The sequence below is a fragment of the Hirundo rustica genome, chromosome 2 (assembly GCF_015227805.2).
Source record: "Hirundo rustica isolate bHirRus1 chromosome 2, bHirRus1.pri.v3, whole genome shotgun sequence".
NCBI classification, from domain to species: Eukaryota; Metazoa; Chordata; class Aves; order Passeriformes; family Hirundinidae; genus Hirundo; species Hirundo rustica.
This window is the reverse complement of record NC_053451.1, coordinates 83,633,962-83,659,960: the sequence shown is the minus strand read 5'-3', so window position 1 is coordinate 83,659,960 and position 25,999 is coordinate 83,633,962. Positions and strand designations below refer to the sequence as shown.

Below are 25,999 nucleotides of genomic sequence, written 5' to 3'. Positions count from 1 at the left end.
GTGTGGATGGTAGGTGTTGCAGCTGAGCGCCTGTGCAGCCTGGAACACATGAGGCACTGGGCCACACCAGAGAAGACAAACCCAAGGTTGCCCTAGTAGTCCAGATGCTCTCTGGCACAGGATGGAGAGTGACAAAGTTATGCTTTGTTTTTCTTGTCTCCTCTATGACACGTCTTTTCCACTTGTGAGTTTTTCCCTTTTTTTTTTTTTTTTCCCCTCTTAAGATGAAAACTGGAGCCAACAACTCCTCATGCCCATACACAGTAGGAGAGGTTGATGCTTTCTGCCCAAGCATGGTCTAATAGTTGGGGTAGTCTTTTAGGATGTCAGTGACACATCAGTCCCTCTTTAATGGTAAAATGTACACATGCAATCTTGTGCTTAGCTTGAGTCATGCTCTCAGCCTTATCCACCTATGTGGAAGCTGATGGCCTGTGTCAGAAAAAGCCAGACATAATTCTGACTGCTGCTAATTTTTCATGCTTCTAAAAGGGATTTAAATGCCTGTCTTCCTAAGCTGGATTGTATTGGGACTTGAGGCAAGAGATAAGTGCCTATCTTCCCAGAACAGGATCTCCTTAACGTGTGGGTGAATATAGTTAAATGCCTGAAGAGCTTTCAGGTTCAGTAGGGAGCTGCTCACAGTAAGAGGCAGTGCTGGGAAACAGTCAGTTGGGATTGTATCAGGAATTCATGGTAGGGGTTTTTGCACCTGCAGGCAATTTTGGCTGGCTGCATTTTTTGGTGTTTTTTTTACATACGCCTTTTTTCTTTTTTCTTCCTCTATGCAAGAAGAGTAATTTTAGGTACCCTCAAACTAGACATCATCTTGCCTAATATTGGGCACTTGAGCATAACAGGACTATACGTAGCAGTAAGCTCTTAGGCAGTCTTTGTAGTAGCTTGAGGGGGCTCAGTTACTTAGAAGGGGAAAGAAACTTTGCCAAAGGGAGAGATGTCTGCAAGTCACACAGTAGAAAGTCCTGGGGACTGAGTGCAGGCTCCTTTGCTGTGGGCAGTCATCTGATGGGACACACTGTTCTTCAGTAACACTGGGGAAGATAGACAGCAGATTGTTTTGAGACCAACCTTCTATGTAACAGAACCGTGCTACAGCATTTTCCCATGAAGGGGGATGACTTCTGTTCCCTCTCAGCCTTTTTCAGATAATTCACTTTTCAAGAAAATGGTCTCACTGGGAAAAAAAAAAAATACCTTTGCCAGTGTGGCTATAAGGAGGTGATACCCAGGAACACAGTAAAGAAAAGAAATCTGAGGGCTTTTTAGCCTAGCATTTAAGTCCATGAGAATGAGGCAACAGCGTTCAAATCCATATTCCCTGGAGAATCTACGCTTTTAAGAGTAGAGGAGAACAGGACGAAATATGGACTAATATGTGCACTGGAGTCTTGGAATAGGGACAACTTCCCCTCTTCCACAAAATGCTCAAACCACTCAGCTATTATGCAAGAAGCATAGTGTTCTTTTTTTTTTTGCTGTGTTTTTTTCCTTTTTTTTTTTTTTTTTTTTTTTTTTTTTTTTTTTTAAATAAGCCATCTCTGCAGCAACTCTTGTATTTGTGCCTCTAAGTATTCAGTGTATGTCACACTTTCAGGATCTATCTGGTCTGGGAAGCCTGGAGCATGAGTAGTTTGGTCTGGGTTTGCACTCCTCTTTCCTCATACACCTTCTTCATGTCAGGTAAATTCTGAGCATCCTCCCTCCAGCTGAGTCTAGACTCAGAGGCCAAAGAGTCATAAGAAGCTATGCAGAAGAAAAGCAATTACAAAAATAAAAATAATTTTTGAAAAATCTCCAAACGTGTATACCCACAAAACTTGCACCAAGACACAAATATAAAGCAGATGAGCTGCTAACAAAAATACACAAGGTTTTGTTTAAAACTTCTATCATAAAACACTTAAAAATACTACATATATTTAGAATTGCGCAGGGGTATAACAGGCTTCAAACTGTACATGGCAACTTGACTTGGCTGAAAGAAGAAGTCATATGGAAATTCTAGATGCAAGCAGCATTATTTCAGCAGTGGAAATCAGTTCTTATGTAATTCCTGGATTTGTTGGAAAATGTCTGTATATAGATTAACTGATTGATTAACATATACGAAGTTTCAAAAGTCCTTTGACAAAATCCTGCGCATAAGGGATGATAAGCACTCAGGGAATAAGGACCAGCATATTTGTGAAACAGAAGAATAGAAACAAAACCCCACAGAGAGTGAAACAAAGAGATTGATTTTCATCAGAAATTATGCCCACTATAAAAATGGCTTTGTTGACAGTTCATTTGTGTTAAAAAATATCTAGTGTCAATAACTGCTATGTGATTATTTCAGTGTTTGTATAGGGATGTCGGCAAGCACCTGTGGCATTCCCTATGCAACACTGCCCAACCCATAGATAAGAGTATTTTGTTAGGGTTCAGCAAATGGATAGGAAGATTATTATGGTCCAAAGCAAGAGTTTTCCATGACACCCAGGTCCTCCACATGTCTTTGATCTCTTCCTTAGCAATACTGTAAGATAAACACATCTTTAATCAGAAGTGTGGCTAGCACCATTCTAAAGTGAAGAAAATAATAAAGCAAAAACTGGACATCATGAGTTGATCTGCACCTGTATTTTTGTTGCATCTGCTTGCAAGAATACTTGAGTGCCACATAAAATAATATTGCACAAGTAAAGGTTTGTGGGGAGAAAGTAGCAGACCAGCTTTCAGGTACATGTAATCCTGCCCAACCTCTTATCCAAACGGGACTATGACAACACGGCTAGAATTGGTATTGAAGGTTTGGAAGCAGAGTGCACTGGTCTCACATCTGTGCTGGGGGTGGGCACTTCCCTGAAGACTACACTCACTGCTGTTGCAGCTGGCCAGTCAGCTTCAGGAAGCAGTGGGATTGAATCCTTTGATGACATGAGAGTCTTGGTTTTGGATATGTCATCTATAGATAACTGCCTCCAGTGACTGTCTAAAACATCACTCACAGTCCCAGTCTCACATGCATGTGCCTTGGGCACAATCCTTGCCACTTTGGCCAGTTCTGTCCAACTTGGAAGGGAGATCCTGACGTTCAAACTCCATCTCTCAGCTCCCTTCACCCAATCACCCATCCATCATCAATGTGAGGACAACCTGCTTGCGGCATGGAGTCACCTGCTGCTGCCAGAAGAGGGCAATTCTTACCTGTTGTGAGCTTTTCATACAGCTTAAAGTGACCTTTGTTCCCCAGTCTGTCTGTGTGTGCATCATAAAAGTATGAAGATATTTTTCCACATGTATTCCCGTTTCAACAATTGACTTCTTAGATTGTATTACATGTTGTCTTTAGAACCCACATTGCTTTTGCACTTGGCTCCTTGGGACCAGGTTCTGACCTCAGTGCTCCCCCAAACATGGGAAGAGCATCTCTTATTTTTATTGATGTTTCTAAAGATTGACTGGTGTGTTTCCAGCTGCCTGTCTCTAAGACTGTGGCATATGAGAGAGCAAATGCAGTGATGAGCAAAGAGATGTGCAGAACAAGCTGAAGGGAAGATCAGGGCAAACATGATGCAAGGGAAGACATGCAGGTGGCAGAAGATAGGATCTGTGAGAAAGCCTAGAGGTTGATTCACTTTAACTTTGCTAAAAAATGGTCCAGCTCACTGCTAACCTAGATCACGTCATGCAGTGTGAAGGTTGAAGGTGGGCAACCTTTTGATCTGTAGGGTGAGGATGTTTGAAAGCAAGTAGAGCTGAAAATCCTGGTGCAGTAAAATCATCTGTCTTGTGGCGGTGTTGGGGCAGGGGCCAGCTGCCCCTCGCTGAACCCAGGCAGAAGTGCACTGAGAGGTGGACCACAAACAGGAGGGATGCAATGGTGACCTGAGCTGGGACGTGTGTGGGGCCCAATGTTATCTTTCTCCCCTCTGTGTCAAATATACTGGGGGATTATTGAGAGTAGGAAATGGTCTGGCAGTTCTTTAAGCCCACTTTACCCTTCCTTTTATCTATTCCCTCTGGCACAGATGCTTCACACTCTTTGTCAGTGGGTCCTGTCTCCTTAATCTCCCTAGACACTTATTACTGCTGCAGCTTGTTCCTCTAACCCCTTCAGCAATCTCTGCACTGTTACTTCTCCTTGTCCTGGGACAGCCAATGCTCTCTCCCATTTTTCCCAATTCCATCTCCCTTTACTTTCTAAACACCCAGACAAACCTGTCTCTCTATCTGCCTGCAATCACTGGATTCTCTGTTCTCTTGATCACACCTGCCTGTCAGTTGTCCAAAAAGATTACGTATGCCTTGGATTTTCCACTTACTTTAATAAATGAATGATTGCAGTGTTATATAACTTGTTTATGTTCGGCTTGTGCACTACTGGTTTGGACTTTGGCTATTCTATAGCATTACATTAATTCACCAGCACAACGGTACTGTGTGAAAAACTCGCATGGGCAAGAAATTAACAGACCAAACATTATAAATTTAAATGGAAAAGTTAAACAAAAGAATAAGTAAGTCCTGCTGTTCTTGAGGACAAATTCACATATGGCACAGACAGGGTAAGAGGAGATACCTGATGTCTGAGGAGACATTTCTCATTTCTTTTCCTTGGGATGATCCAAGTCTCTGTACACACGGAGTTTTATTTGTCATTCTTCCTCTCATTTTTGTCAGTGTAAATCAAATCATAGTGTGATCAATGCTGAATTACCTAAGAACAACTGCAGAGAAGATTCAGCAGGGTTCACACCTTACACTTTCTCCAATATTTTTCTGTGAGGAAGTGCAAAATGTTCCAGAATTGTAGTTTGACCCCCTAGAATGTACGCCCTAGGAATTATCAAAGAAAATTCATTCTGCTTATAAAAAATAATTGGAAGTATGGAAAAAGCCAAGGGCTCATCCTGACAGCTGTTGAGAACACACTTTCAGTTTTGATTGATCACTGGAACATGCTCCCCAGGGAAGCAGTCATGGCACCAAGCCTGCCAGAGTTCAGGGAGCATCTGGACAATGCTCTTAGTCACATGGTTGGTTTTTGGGCAGTCCTGCGAGGAGCAGGGAGGTGGAATCAATAATCCTTTCAGGCACTTCCAACTTGAAATATTCTATGATTCCATGTCTGATTCCAATTTTACATATGATATTAGTCTTCGTATTTTTTAGAGGTCATAAACTATTTCAGTTATATGTAATCCATTACTTATGATAATTTAATTTTAAAGTCTATTAAGAAGGCAGCTTAATTCAACATCATCATCACATCCCAGACTGCTGAGACAGTGCAGAATGAAACATCAGCCATTTTTTAAACCTCTCACTAGATATTCTCAAATATGTAACAAAGTGGGTAATTCTCAGTCCTCTGGCTTCCCTGAGAGCTGAAATTTCTCAAGCCTGATAGATGAAATTCAGATTCCTGTGAGGTACAGTGGTTAGAAATGATGTATTTCAGATTCTGGATTAGTCTTGGCTTCATATTACTTTCTAATCTGCTGTTGCCGTTTCAATAACATCAGCCATTTACATTCAATATTTATTGACTAACTTAAAGGACTCAGCTATTGCTGCTTGTATACACGTTAAATTCTTAGTGTCTGAGTTTGGGGGGTTTTGTGTGTTTTTGTATGTCTAAGAGCATGTGTTTAAGTACTGGTATTATATTATAAAATGTCAGGTATTTTACATGCATAAGAAGCTTTTAAAACAGTTTTATGACAAGTATTTTTCATCAAGTAAAAGGCCATAATCCAAACCAACCTACAATTAAAGAGATGACTTGCAGTCTTTAAGCCTGCTTCTCAAATCTAGGCTATTTGTTTTCTAGAAACTTGCAAAAATAACATCACCCAGTCAGAACTGTCACTCTAACTGTTAATTGATAAGTATAGGATAAGCTCCTTTAGCAATACAGAACATTTTATTCCATAATCCCAGCAAGTAGATGTTTTGCTACCCCCTGTGCTATCCTCACTTCAATGAGGATTTATCTAAGGTCTAGATTACTAAAGTGAATTTAGACTACTTCAGTAATAATAATAATAATAATAATAAAAGAAACTATATATATACACATTGTAAATGTATATGCAATGTATATGTAAATGCATATTTATGTGTACAGATAGTAGAATAACATTTTCAATTTGTATTAAGCCTGTGGAAGGGGAATGGCGTTTCCTGCACCCAAAAGTGAATAGAGGAGTGTTTAAAGGTATTGATTTATGCTGTTACTTCTTTCCTCAAAGGAGTAGGGATTTTTGTGCATAAATAACATTACAGCATTGTTACTACTTTGAATAAAGGAGTTACATTGGTTATAACACTCAATAGCTATAAAACACGAGTGATGGAGCCCAAATTCTCCTGGTAACCATATAGTCAAGTTGCAAGCCCTAGCAAACAAGTTTTTATCCATCAAAAGTATAAATCCAGAAGCCTTTACTACTCTTTCAGATTAAAGAATAAGCAACCAAAACCATATATTAGGTACAGGATGAGTGGCTTTATGCTCACAGTTTCACTAGCTGGGTTTCTAATTGCAAAACAAGGGGTTTTCCTGCAGCTTGCATGTTGGGTCTTGCACCCATTTCACTTCTGGCCAGGCTACCTTTTATTGGGGTTTTGCTTCTTAATTATGAGACTGTTAACAGCCAATTCACTGTGTTTAAGTTGTTTTGTTGTGTTGGGTTTTTTTTGTTTTATTTTTTTTCTCAAGAAGCCAAGGTAAAAACTGCATTTCAAACCAAAGTTTCCCTTGGTTTTTGTTTGTCAGAATATCAATTACATGCATGTTTGGCATTATCTTGCAACCAACTGTTTACAGTCTGTCATTAATAGCAATCAAGGATCTGATTCTGTCCTTCTTACTGTTCTTGAATTAATAGGGAGAGTATGAAGTGAAAGAGAACTTTACTACTTCATCAAAATACAGTTTGTTTACAGAAAAGTGCACAAATTTGCCTTTAATCAGACCCAAAGAAAGGGCCTCTTTTTTTACCTGCAGGTTTAATTTTTTTTCTCTATTTAATTATTAACTGTTCCTGCTGCTAATCAAAAAGTTAGTTTAAATCATGATGTTATGAAAAAAAAAAATTACTCATCTTCAGAAATGCATACGGAAGAATGCATGATCTGTAGTTCAGGGACAGATAAGAGGTGTTGATATAAAGAGTATTTCATATATTTATAGAGCAAAACTGCAAGTGTAAACTAGGCAGAGACTAAAGGATGAGTAATAAGTGAACCACCAACAAGAGATATTCTTGTTAAGGCCTGCACAGAATCAGCTAGTCATGCCAGGCTGCTGTCTACCCTGTTTTGAACTGCATGGTCATACGAAAATACAGATGACAACAGCTCTAGATGTTTTCCTAAAATTCTGCTCCTGGGCTCTCTTGCCTGTCTCCAGCACTGGTGCACCTCATTAGAGCCGTGCAGCCCTGGCATTAGAGGGTGAAATCTCGCTCCATGTTCTGAGAGCGATGAGATCGGTACCGCCGATGGAGACGAGCCAGGGTATCTAATGCTGCAAAATGCCTTTGAGAGCATCTGCCCTCTCATCAGCACACACAACTGCTCTCCATCTGTGCCATTCTCCATACTCAGGGACTGCATCACCCCTTCACCAATTAGGCCATTATGCTGCTAAGGACAATTTGTAAGTAATATTTTTGGTGCACTTTCTTTTTCCAACTACATTTATCTGCCACTTAAAAGAAAGAGAGAGAGAAAAGAAAGAAAAGAAAGGTCTTTGCAATGAGTTCTTGAAACCGTTTAAATAGAAGGCTTGGTCTCAACTTTTCCTCTTTAATTATCTGCTTCTGCTACTTAGAATTTTCGGGGCTGTTTGATCCCTGTAATAACTTGTGTGATTTATAGTTATAATGATTTATTCCTGCTGGGGGGGGGGGGAACCATGCTGATTACTTCTCTCTTGTTTTTGCTGTGTCATTCCCTATGCTCAGAGTATGTATTGAAATGGGTTTTCTAAAAAGAGAAAAAAACTCCGATCAATATAATTTTCTACAAGCAAACACTTGATGTACACATTTATACACAAGCTGCTAACTATATCATAGGTGAAAATAAACACACCTGTCAAGTGTATGTATAGATGCTTCAGGGTTTTTCCCAGGGAAAAAAAAAAAAAAAGAAAAAGTGATTTTCCATGCATCAGGAATCATACGTGTTCCCTGCTATTTTTCTTGCTTACACAGACCAATCTACTGCAATCTTTGGGCTTCTTACTATGGACTAGACTGATAGTTTCAATGGTTTTCCCTAAGTAACTTAAAGCCATATTTCTGATCATTGCACTGGATGATGGGCCTACTTAGTGAACATAAGCTTGGTTGTTGGTTGTTGGTTGTTTTTTTTTTTTTCTTTACTCCCAGACCAGCCAGTTTACATTTACACAAACTACAATGATTCCAGTAGAAAAGCAAAAAAAAAAAACTTGATATTGTTTTATGTGGTTGGTTTGTGTCCTTTGAATGAAATGCATTCACACCTTTAGAGAGGGACAAGAAATACATAATTTTGAGTGCTCAGGAGGTGATTTTTGGTGCATTCAGACCTCCTGCACAAAGGGGAACTTTGCTCTTCTTTCAGTATTAGCATTGTGACTGCAAATAGAAATCATACTGCCTTCAATTACGTTTACTATGCATCATTGGCACACTACTCACTTCAGATTTATTCTGCATTTAGGAGAGGAGTATAGGTTTCACTACCCAGAAGATACATTACTTGACAACCTGTAGCCACCAGTAAAAAACGAACATAAATTTTTAGTGACTAAAAACCACATGCATTTGAACTGAGGAGTGATTTTATCGCCTCTGTCCAGTGTCTCCAGAAACTATCATTGGTGATGATAGGAAATATTTGTATCAGGGGAAAACAAATGAGCAGGTAGAGATGGTCCCCACTAGCTCAATGCTCTGCTGCACATTAACTAATTTTCTTGTCTAGGAATCACTCCACAGATTGACTGGTTTTATTAAGCAGCCCTCCAAGGCAGAGTTTGGAAATGAGAAAGAAGTGTGTTACATTTATTTATTATATTGTTTTCTTGCCTCAGTCTGTTCTCTGAAAAGATTCTGTTTATTTTTCTTTTTTCCCTTGTACCTGCGCTTGAAGCTTGAGGCTGCAGCTTCTGACCTCTCTACAGAGAAACCTAAACCCACGCTCTCATGTCTCAGTGTTCTGATTCTTCTGAGGAGCTGGCTGTGAAGGGAAGAGGGTCACTTCCAGAATACCAAGCACTCCCAATTGCCACCCAGGTCTATCAGTCTTGGAAGCAGAAGAAATCCTCCTGTATTTTGTGATACTTAGTGGATTTGAAAAATCTTAGTCTTTGCCTATATTTCAGTGTTCTTTCTTTATTTGCATATGGAATAAACCAGCTGAAAATATTCAAATTAAGAAATAAGACCAACTGTATGCCTAGAAAGAAATATATCTGTTAAGATCAGTGACAATTACACGCAAAAACCCCTATGGACTAATTACTAGAGTCAGCAAACAAACACTGGTTTCCTAACAGAGATTTCTGGTTTTTTGGATTTTTTTCCCCCCTCTGATAATCTGCCAGGTCCTCAAGCATATTTCTTCACCTCCTAATATTTTGAAAGGCACAGTCTCTGTCTCCTGCATCTTTAGCACCCACCAATTCCAATCAAAATAACAGCAATGAAGATGGATATCCCTGTCAGACATCACTTCATCTCCTAGTAGAGCAAGGAAGGCAAAGCCAGAATCATAAATCACTTTCCTTCAAGGGTATAGTCAAGTGACATGAGAAGTTAAAGGTTTAAAATGAAGTTTTAACTTCACCTGTCACTTTCTCTGTCACAGAATGATAAACCTCCAGTGGAACCCCAGTCCAGCTCAAGGGAGAGAGAGGCTGCGTGGTCTTATGTCCCATATTGCCAACTATCTCCAGGCCTAGTAGTAGCTGTGACCCTTGGAAATGTTCAATGTAATTCTATGTTTCTATGGCCAGGAAAAGCCAATTTGCAGCTGTTAGTATCTTTTCAACAGTTATATAAATTCCTTAGGCTGAGGATTTTTTCTGATAATGTATGAAGGGCAAGAATCAAAGCCCAACAAGTCCATGGATTGCATCTCATTAGGCTTCAATTCTCTTTGGACATGACACCCAACTGCAAAATGAAAGGGCAGAGCTGCACAGAATATTCAAGAATACTGTAGAAAGCAGGATGGGGAGGGAGGGCTGCCTGGAAATACTCAGCACTTTTTCAGGTCTGTAAAAACAGATGACAAACAGAAAATAAAACAGCAGCCAGAATGGCCTTCCAACACAAAATATTTCTCTCCATCAGTCCTAACAAAAAGGCATTGTTTCTCTCCAGTAGTATCCTTCAGCAGGAGAACCAATCCTTCACCTTCTAAATCCTTGGGGGCTTTTTCAGCCCTAAGAGTAGCCAGTCTGCTTTTGGAGCAGGTTTCCCAAGAGTGGAAAAAACCCAGTGATACCAGAAATGTAAATGCTGTAGAAAATCTATTATCCAAAGCATGACTCTTCAGCTTTACCATTAGTCACTGCAACACTGCCTTTGAGTCTCAAATTTATTTACTGACCATAAAGCCCCTGTAATTAAGCCATGATTTTTGTTCCAGAAAGTGACCCTAGGTTAAAAAAAAAAAAAAAGAAAAAAAGAAAAAAAAAAAAAAAAAAAAAAAAGAAAAAAAAAAAAAAAAAAGAGAAGAAAAAAAATTTAAAAAAAAAAAAAAAAAAAAAAAAGGAAAATGAAGGCATCACATGATTCCACATAACTGCAAATTATATCCTCAACTAACCTCATACAATGTCATGAATTGTCAGCGGGTTGCAGGTAACTGGAAAGTGGATTTGGACTGCAGAACCATAAATCCTATGGGACAGCAGCTAGAAAAACACCAGTCAACTTGCACTGCCCAAGCCAAGTTGCAGAGCTGATGGGTACAGCTAAATCATGTTGTAAATGTATAAACAAAAAATAAATGTTCCAGATGGTGTGTTCTTCCCCTTAAATCCTCTCAGGTCTCACCTGGGGATATGAATGTCTCTAGACATAGTCATGAAAAAAGAGGCAATACCTAAGAAAAGAAGTCTAGTATACAAAAAAATATTTTAGCTCATGCTTGAGTGGTTTACTGGAAAAATCTTAAACTTTCTGTCCATATTTTTCTTTGGTTATCAATAGTCTATTCTTCTCTAATCTCATAACCTAACCAAGAAAGGAACTGATCAAACAGATGTTGTCATAAAAAGTCAGAAACATTTTATGCTTTGCTAAGATCCAATTACTGATGTTAGAAACAATAGTGCAAAACATTTAAATGACTAAGAGCTTTTCTAGAAAAAATGTGTCTTGCATAAGTTGCATGCACAGTAAGAAAATAAAAATTAAGGAAAATTGCTCAAATAAAAAGGGTAAGATGTGAATTTCAATAGATTACAACATGTAGGCCAGCCTGTTCTAGCTGCTATTGCTCTATTTGGCTTCAGAAACAAAATTATTTAGGATAATTTTAATTACAACCAGTAAGAATTTCCACGCTTGGGGAAACATTACTATTTCAACATTTGTTTTCATGCTGATTCAGAATTTTAAAAAATTAAATTCTTGTCAGAGAAAAATTCTTAAAATTTGTGATTTTTAGGTATTACATGTAGATACTGTCAAAACACTGCCCTACGTATATCAATAGCTGCAGCTTTTAGTAAAACCATAGCATTTAATTAATTATTCCAATATGATTACAAAGTCAACATGAAAGAAATAGGAAGGTTTAACTCTTTCAACTCACAAAACAGAGTATTTTGATGTTGAACAAGAATGTTGCGGAGCAGATTCTAAGCACTGCAGAAATGTCTGCATACTAGCTAAGTTTTGACATCATTCAGCACCACTTATCTTTGACAATATCCTGATCATGAAGTCTGTCTTTCCTTCCTTTTTTTCCCTCCTTCCTCTTTTTTTTTTTTTTTTTTTCCCCTTTATATTACTATAACGATAAAGCAATTTTACTAGTGCATGTGATTTTTTTTTTTTTTTTTTTTTTTCTTTTGTTCAGTGCCTATAGGGAAGCCTTCACATCTTAGGATTAATGTGCAAAACTGAATCCTCATAAAACCCAAGCAAGGCAAGTAAGCAAATAAAATGATGGACAAAAAGAGGTGTGCATTTCAGGGGAGAGCTAGGATTAGAAGCAGCATAGACCTAGGTTTTAGACTGGGCTTCAGAATGTCATGTTTCTGGAAAAACAGCTCAGTGCATCAGTTCACAGAAGAGATTGGCCAGCTAAAGTGCTGTGCATAACCTTAAATGTTATGTCTATTTCTGACCACAAAATTGATGCCCGTGGGAGTGCAGGTAGTGGCTGGCACACCTGCAGTAGTCTGTTAGTTCAGATCAAGGCATGCTCTTCTTGAGGCAGAGCTCCTGCCTGTCCCAGCAGCCTGCCTGGCTTGCACCCTGGAGGCATCTAGGCTTCCGAAGAAGAGGCCCTTCACAAGACACTCCTGGGTGTGCAGGTGTTCAGGCCATGCCATGGACTTAGTCCAAAGTAAAACCCCCTGGAGCACCAGATCCCTTTTCCTCCAGTCTGCTTCTGCTGAGCTAGTGCAGACATAGCCATAAAATTCTACATACCACCCACCAAATTTAGAATATTCCTGCAACTTCATAGCTGAGATGGACCTTTTGGAAGTATTTGTGAAGCATGATCCTTAGGAAACATGGTAAAGATGCTATGGAAACATACAAATCTTATATGCCGAGCCACAGCACAGGGGCACCTGTGTTACCTACCCATGAAGGTGATACTTACACTGGAAGGTAGAGAATTTCTCCTGCACTCCCTGACCTGTCTCTGTAGCCCCTTAGTCTGCTTCTCCATGTCTGGAAACTGGGTACTCAGGGAGGATGTCTTCTTTGACACACTCACAAATGACTTGTTCATTGAAAACCCAAGCTGCAGCACACAATAGCCTGCTGTTCTCCTTCTGACAGGCAACTGCATCAAAAGCTTTGCTGGAAGTAGGGGAAAATAATGCCTGGCGATGACAAGCATTATTTTCCCCTACTTGTCTCTCACCCCACAGCAAGAGCTGCAGTTCCACAGCCCAGTTCATCCTGTCCCTGCCCTGCTCAGGCTGGGCTCCCCAGCCCTGACCTACGTGGTCCCCAGCGGGAATGCTGCAGTGTCTCCTTGTGCAACTCTCGGGCACCTCCGCCTCTGCTTCAAGTGGCCTGGCTGTGTGTTGGACAAGCAAAGGATTTCCACAGAGCAGCCTCCACATCCAGGCACCTGCACACGGTGCCTAAAGATGGGCACTGCAGGGATTTGCTCTTCACTTTTCTTTTCAATAAACTGTCTCTGATAATTGCCTTGGCTTTAGAGCTGAAGGCCTCTGGAGTAATGAACAACTGTTATTTCTAGTACAATGGGATCGTTGCCTGTAATGTTATCCCTTAATTGCTACTGCGGTGCAAATTATGAAATGCAAGAATATCCAAATATAGAGACACTTGGCCCTTGTGACAGGAAATTAAGGTCTCTTCTCTGGCACTGCTGCATGCCCTGAACTCCCACTCAAGTCAAAATAAATTACATACGTTCAATATTTTGAAAAACAAGCTCTTAACCTCTACAAACAAGCTTATAGAGTTTCATGTGTGTTCTGGCTATCCCTATAAATGTCCAATCCTTTTTCAGATCCTACTAATCTCCTGGGCATCCTAGTCCCTTCAGAGTTAATTGCAAAACTTGGCTGAAAAGGATGAAGTACATTAAAAAAAAATAAATTCTGTGGGTGTTTTTTTTGTTTGTTTGTTTGTTTGTTTGTTTGTTTGTTTTGTTTGGGTTTTTTTTTAGGGTTTTTTTTTTGTTGTTTTTGTTTTTTTAGTTTTAGTTTTAGCGATTTGGATTGCTTGTTTATTTTTTATGGTAAGAAAAAGCAAGCAAATATTTCTATATCATCCACAATATAAAATCTCCTATCTTCCTTCCTATTTTTGACACCTTGAGACCCTACCATTTTCAGAGTCTTGGATAAAATCTTTTCCACAGCTGTTCATGCCTTGCTTTGGTGCTGTACTCTTTATATTCAATAATGACCAGAACACACTTAGACTTCTGAGAATGATTGTGTTATCTCTGCAGTGCCTTTTTAATATTTCAGAAATTAAGAGTCTAAATGTTTAATCTCCACTGTGAAGTGTCTGAAAAGCATGATATTGTCAAACAAAAGTGGTAAACTGCTGAGGAAAGGTCCAATCCTTCTCTTACTGATGTCAGTGGGAATTTTGCCAGGAAGCTCAGCATGATAAGGGTATAGACCAAAGTAATCAGTTCTACAGATGATTACATGAAAAGCCCTTCATTATAGCATGATGATTGAGTATTATTACAGTCATGAGACACAAACATCTTCTGGAACCAAGACCAAGAAAAATAATGTATTAAGGCTATTCCTCCTCTGAGCCGGGCCTGTTTGCCAGCGGCCTTTCATCTGATGACTTTTCACACGTTAGCACAGCGACTTTGGTTTTGGCCACGGCCTGACATGCACAGCGAAATGAGCCCAGATTTCCTGTTCCACAGTTCCTCTCTGCTTAAAGTCTCTCAGCCCATGAAAGCTGTGTCGTTTGGCAATTAAAATATTTTTGGCAAACTCAGGAACATTACACTTTGTTGTCCATCTTCTCACTTCAGTTCAAACGAACGTCTTGCTCCACAGGTGCCTCTTCCAGGCTGGAGGACAAGTAGTTAACACCCGTGTGACGGCTGATGTCTTGCTGAAGGGACACTGTGGCACAGACCCTTAGAGCCAGATGCCTGCTTCTGCAGCCTCACCCAGCCTGCCCAGTGCTCGAGCTGAGAGCAGGAGGCAGCAGGAGGTTACGGCCACGAATTGGGCACGGAGGGCATGGATGACGTGTGCAAGCTAACGGGGTGCCCTTGCAAACACGTTCAGGATCTTCACGGTTCTTCAGGGAGCGTGTGTTAGGCAGATACACTGATGCAATTTTGCACGGTTCATCCGAGAAAGTGAAGTTGCACAGTCCCCTGCAAAAGCAAAGTCTGTATGAAGATGGGAATATGACTAGAGTTTGTATTGACTTTGGATTAAAGTGTTTTATTATTACTTATGTGTAAGGAGGTTCGTTTTCTATTACTTGGGGGTCAAACAGAAGCCTGCGTTCCCTACTGAAATCAGTAATTTGTCAGCTTAGCAAAATCTGTAATAATAAAGACAACATGTAAATATTTATAAAACATGCACAGTCACATGACTCAGTGTTACTAAATCATTAATAGTGTCTGGTTCTGGTTTGTATTGTCATAGTCACAGGAGCTGCAGTGATAACAGCAGGAAAACACATATCGACAGCAAGTTTTGGATACATTTTGGGGAGAATTTTCTTCACTATCTTACTAAGGAAAGAAGTTCTTACGGTGCATTTTAATTTATTTTCCACATTTGTATGTTGCTTATATTTCTTTTCTGAAAGGAACTGTGAAACTCTCCCACTGCTTCTTGCCTGAAACTGCTCTCTGGATTGCAGCTCTGACTTCTCTGTCATGATACATGTTGTCAGGCTTTATCTCCTCTTGAAATTATCATTAAAATGGTACCCTGGAAAAAAAACCAAACCCATTTGTAATGGCTGGGGATTCTGAAATATTTTCTGTTGTTTTTGTAGTAGCAGTTAATAATTCCCTGAAGCTATGCATCTGATTAAATACCTTTTCTTTCTGTTCCTCTCAAACATTGGTAAAAAAATCACTGCTATTTCATTCTAACCTCTCAAATGATGGGCAAAAATCAGTTGCCTAGCAAGCAGAAGTACTATTGTTTGTGCTAAAAGGTCAAGACAAAAATGTGCTGAAAACTTTCTGGATACTTATAAAAAAGATGAGTTATGACCTGGGAGTTATTTATTGCACAAAAGTCTGTATTTGACCCTCTGCGTCCTGTTCACTTACTTTATGTCACTTTAAGGAGAGGAATAACTATTTGTCAAACAAACATTCTGATATTACAGAAAGATAACAGCTACCTCTCAGTTTAAATGAACTCAGAAATGTGCCTGGAAAAATCATTTGTCATCTGCTATAGAAACATCAGAGTTCCAGCTTAAGCAGTAGCAGAATGCAATCCTTTTCTCTCTTTGACCACGTACTAAAAGAGCCAGCAAATGAAAAGCTATTGTGTTTATTTTCTATGGGCAGCTACCACATAATAACGTGGTGATACTTTTCATGGAAATCCATCAAACAATATACATTTTACAGTTCAGAATATATGCTAATCTACACTATGCTTCAGTTCTCAGATCTTTGCACTAAACAGCTCACGTGTTACATGTTACAAACACGCTGCAACCTCTCAGTTTGGGTGGATGTATTTCTGGGGTGCTACAAGCTCAATTAGAGTGCAACACTAATTTCATATGGAGACCTTTGGAAGTGAGAGCTTAGTCCGGCTTTAGGCTTTGTGCAGATCGTAGTGAGAGGATATAAAGAGAATCTATGTGTTTTACACAAACAGATTTGACATACCTATAGCTCCTATGCTCTGGAAGTGCAATTAAGCTGCCTGTCTACCACCAGCAGTAAAACCAATTGTTTTGGGGGGTGGGGTAGATGGAACCTCAGCCATCTTTCTTGTGCTATCTTTATCTTTTTAAGACACAGGAAAAAATTATAGGAGAAAACAAGAGAGAGCACAGCACCTCTGTCACGTATGTGCAAAGCTGTCCTGTCAGCCACACAGTACACTAGAAGGTATCACTGCATCCTGCATCTTCTACAGGATAACAAGAAAGTCTGACAGACAAAGCTTTTACTTTACTCTCACACAAAGTAAGGGATTTGTCTGGCTAGGCAACCAAGGTGAAGCAAGATGCTTCCCCTTCCCTTACCTACTGCTATGGATGCATAAAAAGTGGATTGCACATGAAAAGATGAGGAGGGAGAAAGAAGCTTCTTATCTTTATTAAACTCTCAAAGTTTGCCACCAAGTTTCCAAATTCAAAATATTTTCTTTTTCTGCTTCATCTGTCTCAACTCAGACCACCACATAATTCATATCTGGGTCCTGTGGTGAGCTCAGCTGGGCTGGCACAGCCTCTGGCAGCAGCTGAACTCCAGGCAGGTTCAGCATCCCACCTGCAGGGACTCTGGCAGGGTCAGGATTCTGGCAACTGATTCAGAAATCTAAGTGGCTATGAAAATGGTTACAGAAGCATTAAAAATTTTTTTTCCTTTGTGTTATTAATTATTCTTTCCCTCCAACTCTATTTCTCCCATTTCTGAAATTACTGTACTGGAAGAAAATGCACTTGCATTCTCACAGACTGTTTTTTTTTAATTGATGATCTTTCTCAAAATCATAGAAACACAGGATCTTAGAATGGTTTGAGTTGGAAGGACCTTAAAGACCATCTAGTTCCAGCCCTCCTGCCATGGCCAGGAACACCTTCCACTATACCAGGTTGTTCAGGGCCACCATCCTATGTGGCCTTGGGATGAGACATTCACAACTTCACTGGGCAATCTGTTTCAGTGCCTTACCACCCTTATAGCAAAGAATTTATTCCAAATATCTAATCTACACCTGCCCTCTTTCAGTTTAAAGCCATCCCTCCTTGTCCTATCACTACAAGCCCTTACAAAAAGTCTCTTCCCAGCTCTTTTGTAGGCCTTCTTTAAGTACTGGAAAGTGATATAGGGTTTTCCCAGAGCCTTCTCTTCTCCAGGCTGAACAACCTCAACATTCTCATTCTGTCTTCAAAGGAGAAGTACTTTTCAACACCTTAAAAAAAAAAAAAAAAAAAAAAAAAAAAAAAAAAAAAAAAAAGGAAGAAGTCGTGGAGAAGTATTTATGAGCTAATATCCTCCCTAATAGCCACAGTAACCTGAATCTTCTGGAGAAAATTAGCATTTATCTCTTCCCTGGTGTAAATCATTCTAGCCCACTTTCCCAATTTGCCTGACGGTGAAGTATTGCTAAGCAACACCACACTTTCAGGTCAGCTGCCACTTCATGTCAATGCCAATGTCAATTTTTTTAAGATCCACATTATATTTTTTCCAAAGATTATGTTGCCATTTAAGAACATTTAAAACTACTTAGTTAATCTTCCTACTGTAATACTAGCTCTTGCTTAGTGTAAAGCTGTGCTGCTATGGATGACTATTGCTTGGAGCGTCTAAATATTTGGAAGTAAAACCAGCCATTTTCTTCAGTGGTATAATGAAGTATGGTATAAGATCAAGCCTGATTTTAATTATAAGTTGCCCTTTCTCTTATTCTGCCTGCCTTCCCTGATTTTCATGCCAACAGCAACTGTTTAATTTGACTTGAAGGAAAGCTAAACAGTTAGCCTCAAGCAGCAGATGAATCATTCTAATATCTGATAACTTTTCCAAATAAAGGCCTTCTCTCCAGGAGCAAATGTCAGTCTCCATCATTTAACAAACTTATCTAAGCCCGTGTAGTGGGCAGGGACATGCTCACACTGAAAAGCCAATGGTGGGACTTTCAGTGTGTTGCCAAACTGCTGAGTAGTACAGTGATACTGCTGACTTCCAGACAAAGTAGAGGACGCAGCTGTGTGTGAGCAAGCACTGAAAAGTGACAGGTATAGCACATATTGCAAAAGTTAGAAACCACGCAACCCCCGAAAGTGTAAGGTGCTCCTCAGTGGGCCACCACTGGTGCTGGGGCATCTCCTGCTCCTGTTTTGCTCAGGTGCTGCAGAGGTGCCCTTCCTGCGGGAAGCCCTAGCACTGCCCTTACGGTTTGATCTAGACACTCACCTGCTTCAAAGTGCCAACTAGATACGGGTTTCCATAAAAGTAAGCACTTGGATACAGCACAGAGACCTTTTTAATGCCAAGTACCTCATTAAATTGTCAACTTCCTTGCAAGCAGCACTCGGAGCAGCAAGAACAAGCATGGGAGATAAAATTCTCCAGCGACCTATGCGGGTAAACCAGGACTTCCAGAGCCAAGCGCTCAGGGCCCTGAGCTCAAGCAGCGCTTGGCTTGCACCCAAGCCACAGGAGCCCAGGGAAGCAGAGGCAGGCCATGGAGCAGGAGCCTCTCCACGCCCTGCTGGCAGGTTTGCTGGGCAGCATCTCCCTCTGGAGGCTCTCCCCAGATCCTGCTTCCCATCAGCAGCCCCAGCTGGGCAGGAGAGTCCACCCCAAACCACCATCTCTGAATGTGAGGCTTGGGTGAACCTGGCTTCTCTCAGAGCATTTTAACAGATGTTTGGCTCCAAATAGTATCTTCAGACTAAAAGAGCATTCTGTAAAATTAGTATTTTAGTAATTGTTTTTCTAATCTGTTACTGAGTCCGTGAGCCTTTCAGGATGGTAAAATGTTACTTTTTTTCTCCAATCCTAATCATTGGACATACACTTTTCCTAAAATTATGGGCAGAGTAATTGAACCGGATGAAATAAGAAAGTTAAAGTTAAGGATTCTAAGAACAAAATCTAATAAAACACAAACATGACAGTTGTCATCTCTGTCACAATATTTACAGCAATTTTTCTCTTAAATTATCCATGTGTTTTCACCAACAGAGAGGTTAGTCATTCAAGCCACTTTGATTATATTTTTATATTGCTGTCTCATTTTTATTTGTTGGGATTTCTTGTTTACTGGATCTTTGATAGGTTTCACGCATATTGAAGTTTCTCATACTGCTCAGAAGCTACATTTGGATTATCACAGCCTTCAAAAACTTGAAGTTGATCCTAAGAAAATTGAAAAGATGGAACCAGAGTTTTCACAGAGATCCGGTGACGCCAGCTAACCTCTACAGAGCCCCAGGATCTCCCTCATCACAGGGACAGCAATATGCTCCCTGATTTTTTTTTTAAATGGAAAACACAGAGCACTCACATGCATTCAGCATGATAAAGACTGAAAGTGAAAATTTTCTATCCAGCTTCTAAAATGTCAAGCAAAATGTCAGGTAGCACTGTAATAAAAAAGGAAAACCTAACATAAACCAGGAGTACTCTGATTAGCACGTTGCTTTCTAATGAATGTCACACATTCCGTAGAACCACTGGGCTTCAGAAATAATGAAGTAGTGACTGGATGAAAAAAATCGCAGTGGTTCACCAGTAACTCCCAGAAAAGCTCCTTTATGAAGTGAATCTTTCTTTGAATACTGTAATTGGACACATCTTAGGATCAAATTCTCTCATAAAAGGGTAGATATTAAGACCTCACTAGAGGCAATGGATCTTTATGGATCTAAGAAGAAAGGTTGGCTTTCATTGGTGTTCCTCTAGGGAGAAGAGAGAGTTAAAAAAAAAAAAAAAAATTAATGGTGTTCAGCTGATGGACAGTGACAGACCTTTCTAGAGATGGTGATCCAAGGTAATTAAATTAGATGATGGAGGCCTCTCCTGCTGCCACTCAAAATAGAAGATCCAAGGAAGAGTGGCCATCCTAAAGATAATTATTTATGAATCTCACAAAATAGACCCAGTGGAATAGACCTCTGAACATTTTAGGAAATGAACCTGATCTAAATCCTGCGCAGCAAAATGTGTCTTGCAAATGGGGAAAGTGAAATTTGCAAAACATATCCTTGATTTTTTAACCAATTGTTATCACCATCCTGTAACACAAGGGAAGTCTACTATCAGGGGAACACAAGAACAAGGATGCTTCTGGCCAAAGGAATCTGTAGTCAAAGCAGACCACTCATGAGAGGTGAAATATACTATGGATTTCAATTTTTTTTTCATCTATCTCACTGCAAATGTTCCTGTCTAGCTCCTAACACCTGCCACCTTTAACGCAATCCTCCAGTAAGCTGCTTGTCAATGTTAGTATAAGTGTTTACCAAAATCAGTCTTCTCTTTTCCAACACAGCGCTTTGAGAGACACAATGTAAAATGTTTTATTACCCTCTAGACATTTTAGTAATTTTTTTTCCCTCTCAGAAAGAAGTGGTATCTGTTATGATTTTATCTTTGTAAATTCATATGGGCTGCTTCTCATTTGCTCATATTTCATATATTCAAAGACATACTTTCCTACCATTTGTATCAGTAATTAACCATAGCTAAACAGGCAACTTACTGAATGGCAAAGGTGGTATTCCTTGCTTTACTATATTAAAGAATTGCATCCTTTCTCCCCTACACATTTATTGTCTACAGATGTATTGTCTCTTTAGCTAGCTACACAGCTGTTTCTCAACTGATTACAAATTTCCAAAATTATTTATGGAGGATCAGGCGATTTTTCTGACCTAAGGATCATGTACAGGTCTTTTTTTTAACATAATTTTTTTAATAATGGATATAATTTGTATGCAGTTAGATTGGTACACGATTATCCCACTTCTTTTTGACAGACTCTGAATTCCCAATAATTTGGTGTTTATTGCTATCCTCTTACTGTCCGATATATTGGAATGCCTATAAAATCCTGACATTTTTTGGTATCAGCTTCCTTTGAAGTTCAACAGGGCACAAACACCTACCATCCTTTGCATCTTCACAGCTGCACCCACAAAATATTGTTCATTTAAAATATAAAAAAAATCATTTAGCAGAATAACTGCAACCCAGAGGACCAAGTATATAACTGATTAATAGATCAGAGCGATGGGGTCATAAAGAAAGAACTGTAGGATTATCTATATCTAAAATGACACCAATTCTCAAATTATAAAACCACAAAATTTGACCAGTTTAGTATTTTCCTGATACTAACCATAATTAAATTAGATTGTACAGCTATTTCTTTACACTTTTAGAACTAAAAAATATTATCAAGAACAGGATGTTGCTAGAGAAAGAGGAGTCATCAAATATGAAATATCCACAATGGAGAGCTTCAGTTGCTGGTACACAACCTGGCCAAATGTCATGAGACAGAGATTACAGATGCAGTTTCTGGACTTCACCAATGATTGCTTCATACAGCTGAAAATCCTACAAAACATGGGAAAAATCACTTTTGTGGATTCAATCCTAATCAACATTGTGGAGTGAGTTCAAATGTAGATAGAGGCTGAAGCACCTTAAGTTGGAGCTTCTGGAAAGTTCTGTAGCTTGCAAATGACATCCATATTCTTCAGACAGCTGTGTGTGACCAGTATCACTAGGAAATGACAGCTGGAGCACATCAGGAGAGCTTCTAGACTGCACTCAGTGCTTCTCCAAGAGACCTTGAGAGTTCTTGAAAGGAAGACATTCTCTTGAAAAGAAGAAGCAAAACCTCTGAAAAGTTTTTTTTCCTAAAATAAGCAAAGCAGGAACCTTTGCGACTGAACTCAAGCATCTCACAGACCTTGAGAAAGACTGTGTCAGTAAGGAATTGCCACCTGAAGGTAAACAGAGATGGGGAAGGCAAGAGGAAGGAAGCCAAGCTCAGCCAAGCCAAGCCAAGAAAATGGAAGGCTAAGCAAGGCCAGAGAAAGCATATCACAGGCTGTCGTGGCTTCTGTGATGTTTGCTAGCTCAACACGTTTGGTATGATAAAGCTGCCAAGTGCAAGATAACTTTCACAGATCTGTCAGGCAGCTGTGCTACAAGCCCTGCCTGCTCATGTCCAGTGCTACGGACTCAGCTGGGCTGCAGCCAGAGCTCCTTCTCCAGTCTCCTCAGAGACTGCTGGAGGAAGGTGGGTATGTCGATAAAGCCATAAAGTCTCAAAATTGACTGGGGCCAAATGTAGATCTGATCAGGGAGAGAAAGGGGCTCAGTCGTATCACTTCCTTATGTCCTAGCAATCCCGCATGCTCTTAAGTTGCACTCTGATTCTCTCTAGATTTGCTGCCTCCTTGAAACACCTCTCTCTGTGCAACGTTCTTTTGCCTCTCCAACAGTATTCTCTGTTTCTTCCATGCAACTTGCCTGCTCCCAGACTTTAACACAACAGTGAGTACCCCACTGTATCACTTTTTCACTGGTGGAAATATCAATTGAAAATATTTGAGGGGGTATTTTCAACGGCAACAAATGAGTTGTCATAGACAAGTAGAGAAATAAAAATTAAAAATCCTCAGAATATTTATTACCGCTTCACGTTAAAAGCAAACCTTGGTTAGATGCTATAAACCTAGATTTTGCAATTGAGATTCTAATAATTAAAAAAAAAAAAAAAAAAAAAAAATTGGTGTAAGAGAATACATGCAATGTAACACATAAAAAAATTTTGTCATATGCTTCTGTATGTTTCCATCTATTTTTTTGTACAAATAATGAATGCACAAGAGGCTAATTTCCCCACAAAACACAAAAGTGAAAGTACTTGCTGTAAAAATGCAGACAGACAAGTTTAGCCAGGAGATAACTCTAGTTTAGGATGGATTAATTTGCTCATTATTGTTCTTTACAAACTTTGCAGGAAGCCTGGCAGATAAGAACTGGTCCAAAATCTGTGTTTTCACTGTCAGTGATGCTTGTGCAAAAGCAAAAAAGAATACATATCTTGACACGATAGTATGGCACCAACATTAGCTCAAGGCTATTCCTTTTCTACACAGATTTCAGTGTGAAAATGGCAAAAAAGCCAAAATAATTTTTAAGATGCTAGAGGGTACTGTCAACTGTGAAAAACAGGAAGACAACTATAAATGTAATTATTCAAGTGCACCCTCTTAACTAACAAGAAGATTTTGAAGGGCTAGCACAGAATATTTTAAATGTGCTAAGAAAGATAGATAGTAAACAATTATGGTGGTTTCCTCCTTTACAAAATACTTTACAAAAGAGATATTAAGCGGATTGATTTGGTTCCCAGCAGAATGCGTGCAGAAGGTAAGACCTGATGCAGCTTTTAACTCCATTTCTTCAGCATCCCTTTTGCATAGGTGCTGTGTTTCAGTACCTTCTGAACAAATTTGCTTGGGATCAAACTCTAAGTATCAATTAAGACTTCACTGGAAAATCTACAGGACTGAAAAATGAATATTTGGTCCTTAGGCATGCAAATGAAGAGGTCATATCCAAAGTATTTTTCCTTTAGTAACATGAAAGAGAAGATTCCCAAAGGATCACTGGTGTGCTGTCACTGGTCTGTGACCCCCTTCAAAAGGCATGTGCCCTGGAAGAAAAAGGTACCCACTGCTGTGGTGGCACCTGTTACTGTAGCTGCTGCTCTTCCAGGTACATGGCAAAAGAGGGCAGTGGAGCACTGTACAATTCAACAGATTAAACTAATGATCCCTGCAGATCTTTTCTCTGTATTTATTTGCTGCAAAAATCATTACAATACCTAAAAGAGCAATCATATTGTATTAATAACATCCAGACAATTTAAACAGAACATCTCTTTTGCTTTCACTGAAAATGGCATTTCTCTCCTTATAATCAATTGAGCCTTATAATCGACTGGTTGAAACATTATTACTTCCAAATCTCCAGTCTCAGGAGGTATTGCATTTTCACCCACTAATAGGATTCTCCATGTTGGTTTCTTTTGTATTACCTCCTTCACATGCTCTCCAGGGAAGTTTGCATTCCTGCCTGTAACACATTTAAAAGAGCCAACTGTAGTTTAGGTGTCTTCACATGGAATGGGTTTTGTTTCTGTTTCTGTGTCACAAACAAGAAACCATGTTGGTTTTAGCCAATGTACCATAATCATTGCTTATGTTGGATTCTTTCCGAATTTATTAGGCAGTTCTACCTTCTGAATCCTTCCTAAGTGTTTCTAGACTTTGTACCACATCCATTTCAAAATGTGTTCGTTCATGCAACTTTAAACATTTAGCAACATCTCTTTTTTTTTTTCCATATTTAACAAAAGAGCTTGAAGATCAAAGGCATCTTCAAACATTTCTAGTTTTACGCTGTAATATAATCAGATCTGAAGTTCAGGGTTGCTTTGGTTTTTCAGTTGGAGTCTAGGATGATGCTTCCTTTTGCTGAAAGCAGCAGTTCCCACTTCAGAGTAAGCTGACATATATAATACGTTGTTAAAAATAATGACATATTATTTAGGAGAAATGTTCACAGTAAAGGATCCTGCCCTCTCTACCAAAATACTCTCTTTCATCTTGTCAAAAATAGCCTTTGGTCCTTCTTTTAAATGACAAAGTTTTACAGTGTCAATATACTCCTTGGGACGGCAGTGCTCTAACCAGATTTATTAGCAAAGCTCCTAGTTAAACATTTTAAGCCAAACTCTGGTACTCAAATGTTATACATTTCAACATCTCACGTTTTATTTAATGGCTACAACATGTCAGCACTGTCTCCCATGTTCCTTGGATGCAAAAAGACAAGGGGATGTGACAAGATAAACTTTGATGTGCCACATCCAATCTGAAGTTTGAATTATTTATAAATGTTTGGAAAATTACATAAAATTATAGTGTACGATATGCAATCCATTACCACTACATTCTCAGATCAAAACACAGTAATCACCAACATCATTATCTTATTTCAGAGCAGTATCAAGGGCAGCTCACTGGACTGGGATTACAGTTTATAAACCTAGTTCTTCCATGGTCCAAGCAGCAAATTCAAGGAAGTGCCCCCATCCTCCTCAGCCTCAGTTTCTTCTCCTTCAAAGCAGGGGGACTAACACTCATCTTTTCTGTAAAGTGTTTGGACATCGTGGTGTACATAGCTTGTGTATTTACAGTATAGAGGCTGGATATTATTTCTGTTATTACAGTTTTTGTTCTATTTTTACAGGGTTACTGTATTATTCCTACTGCTACAGTTTTCTGCCTCCAGGGTGCTGGGTCTTGAGCAAACACAAATGCAGGCTGGTCAAAGTCGACTGCTGTTTACATTTGAAAAAATATTTTAGAAGTGTAAGACCATCCTTTCCAGACCAGTGCACTGAAACTTACAGAAAAATCAATCATTTTCTCTACGACTGACTAGGCTTTTTCCAGTAGGTCTTGCACAGTTAAAAAGGCATAAACTACCCTCAAATATAAACAGAAAAAACTCACAATTGTGC

The 25,999-nt window shown here is 39.4% G+C and overlaps 1 protein-coding gene across 2 annotated transcripts in view; it reads right to left on the bottom strand.

The window, feature by feature from the left end:
- Positions 1–25,999, bottom strand: part of ZBED1 (zinc finger BED-type containing 1) — a 52,431-nt gene that overhangs the window by 14,471 nt on the left and 11,961 nt on the right. Inside the window, exon 2 of one of the 2 annotated variants that reach the window (XR_009208619.1) lies at positions 14,179–15,096. The exons of the other annotated variant lie outside the window; for it this stretch is intronic. The gene's annotated coding sequence lies outside the window, so the exon portion shown is untranslated. Of the gene's footprint in view, positions 1–14,178; positions 15,097–25,999 lie in introns of those variants that run through there. 2 annotated transcript variants of the gene reach the window in all.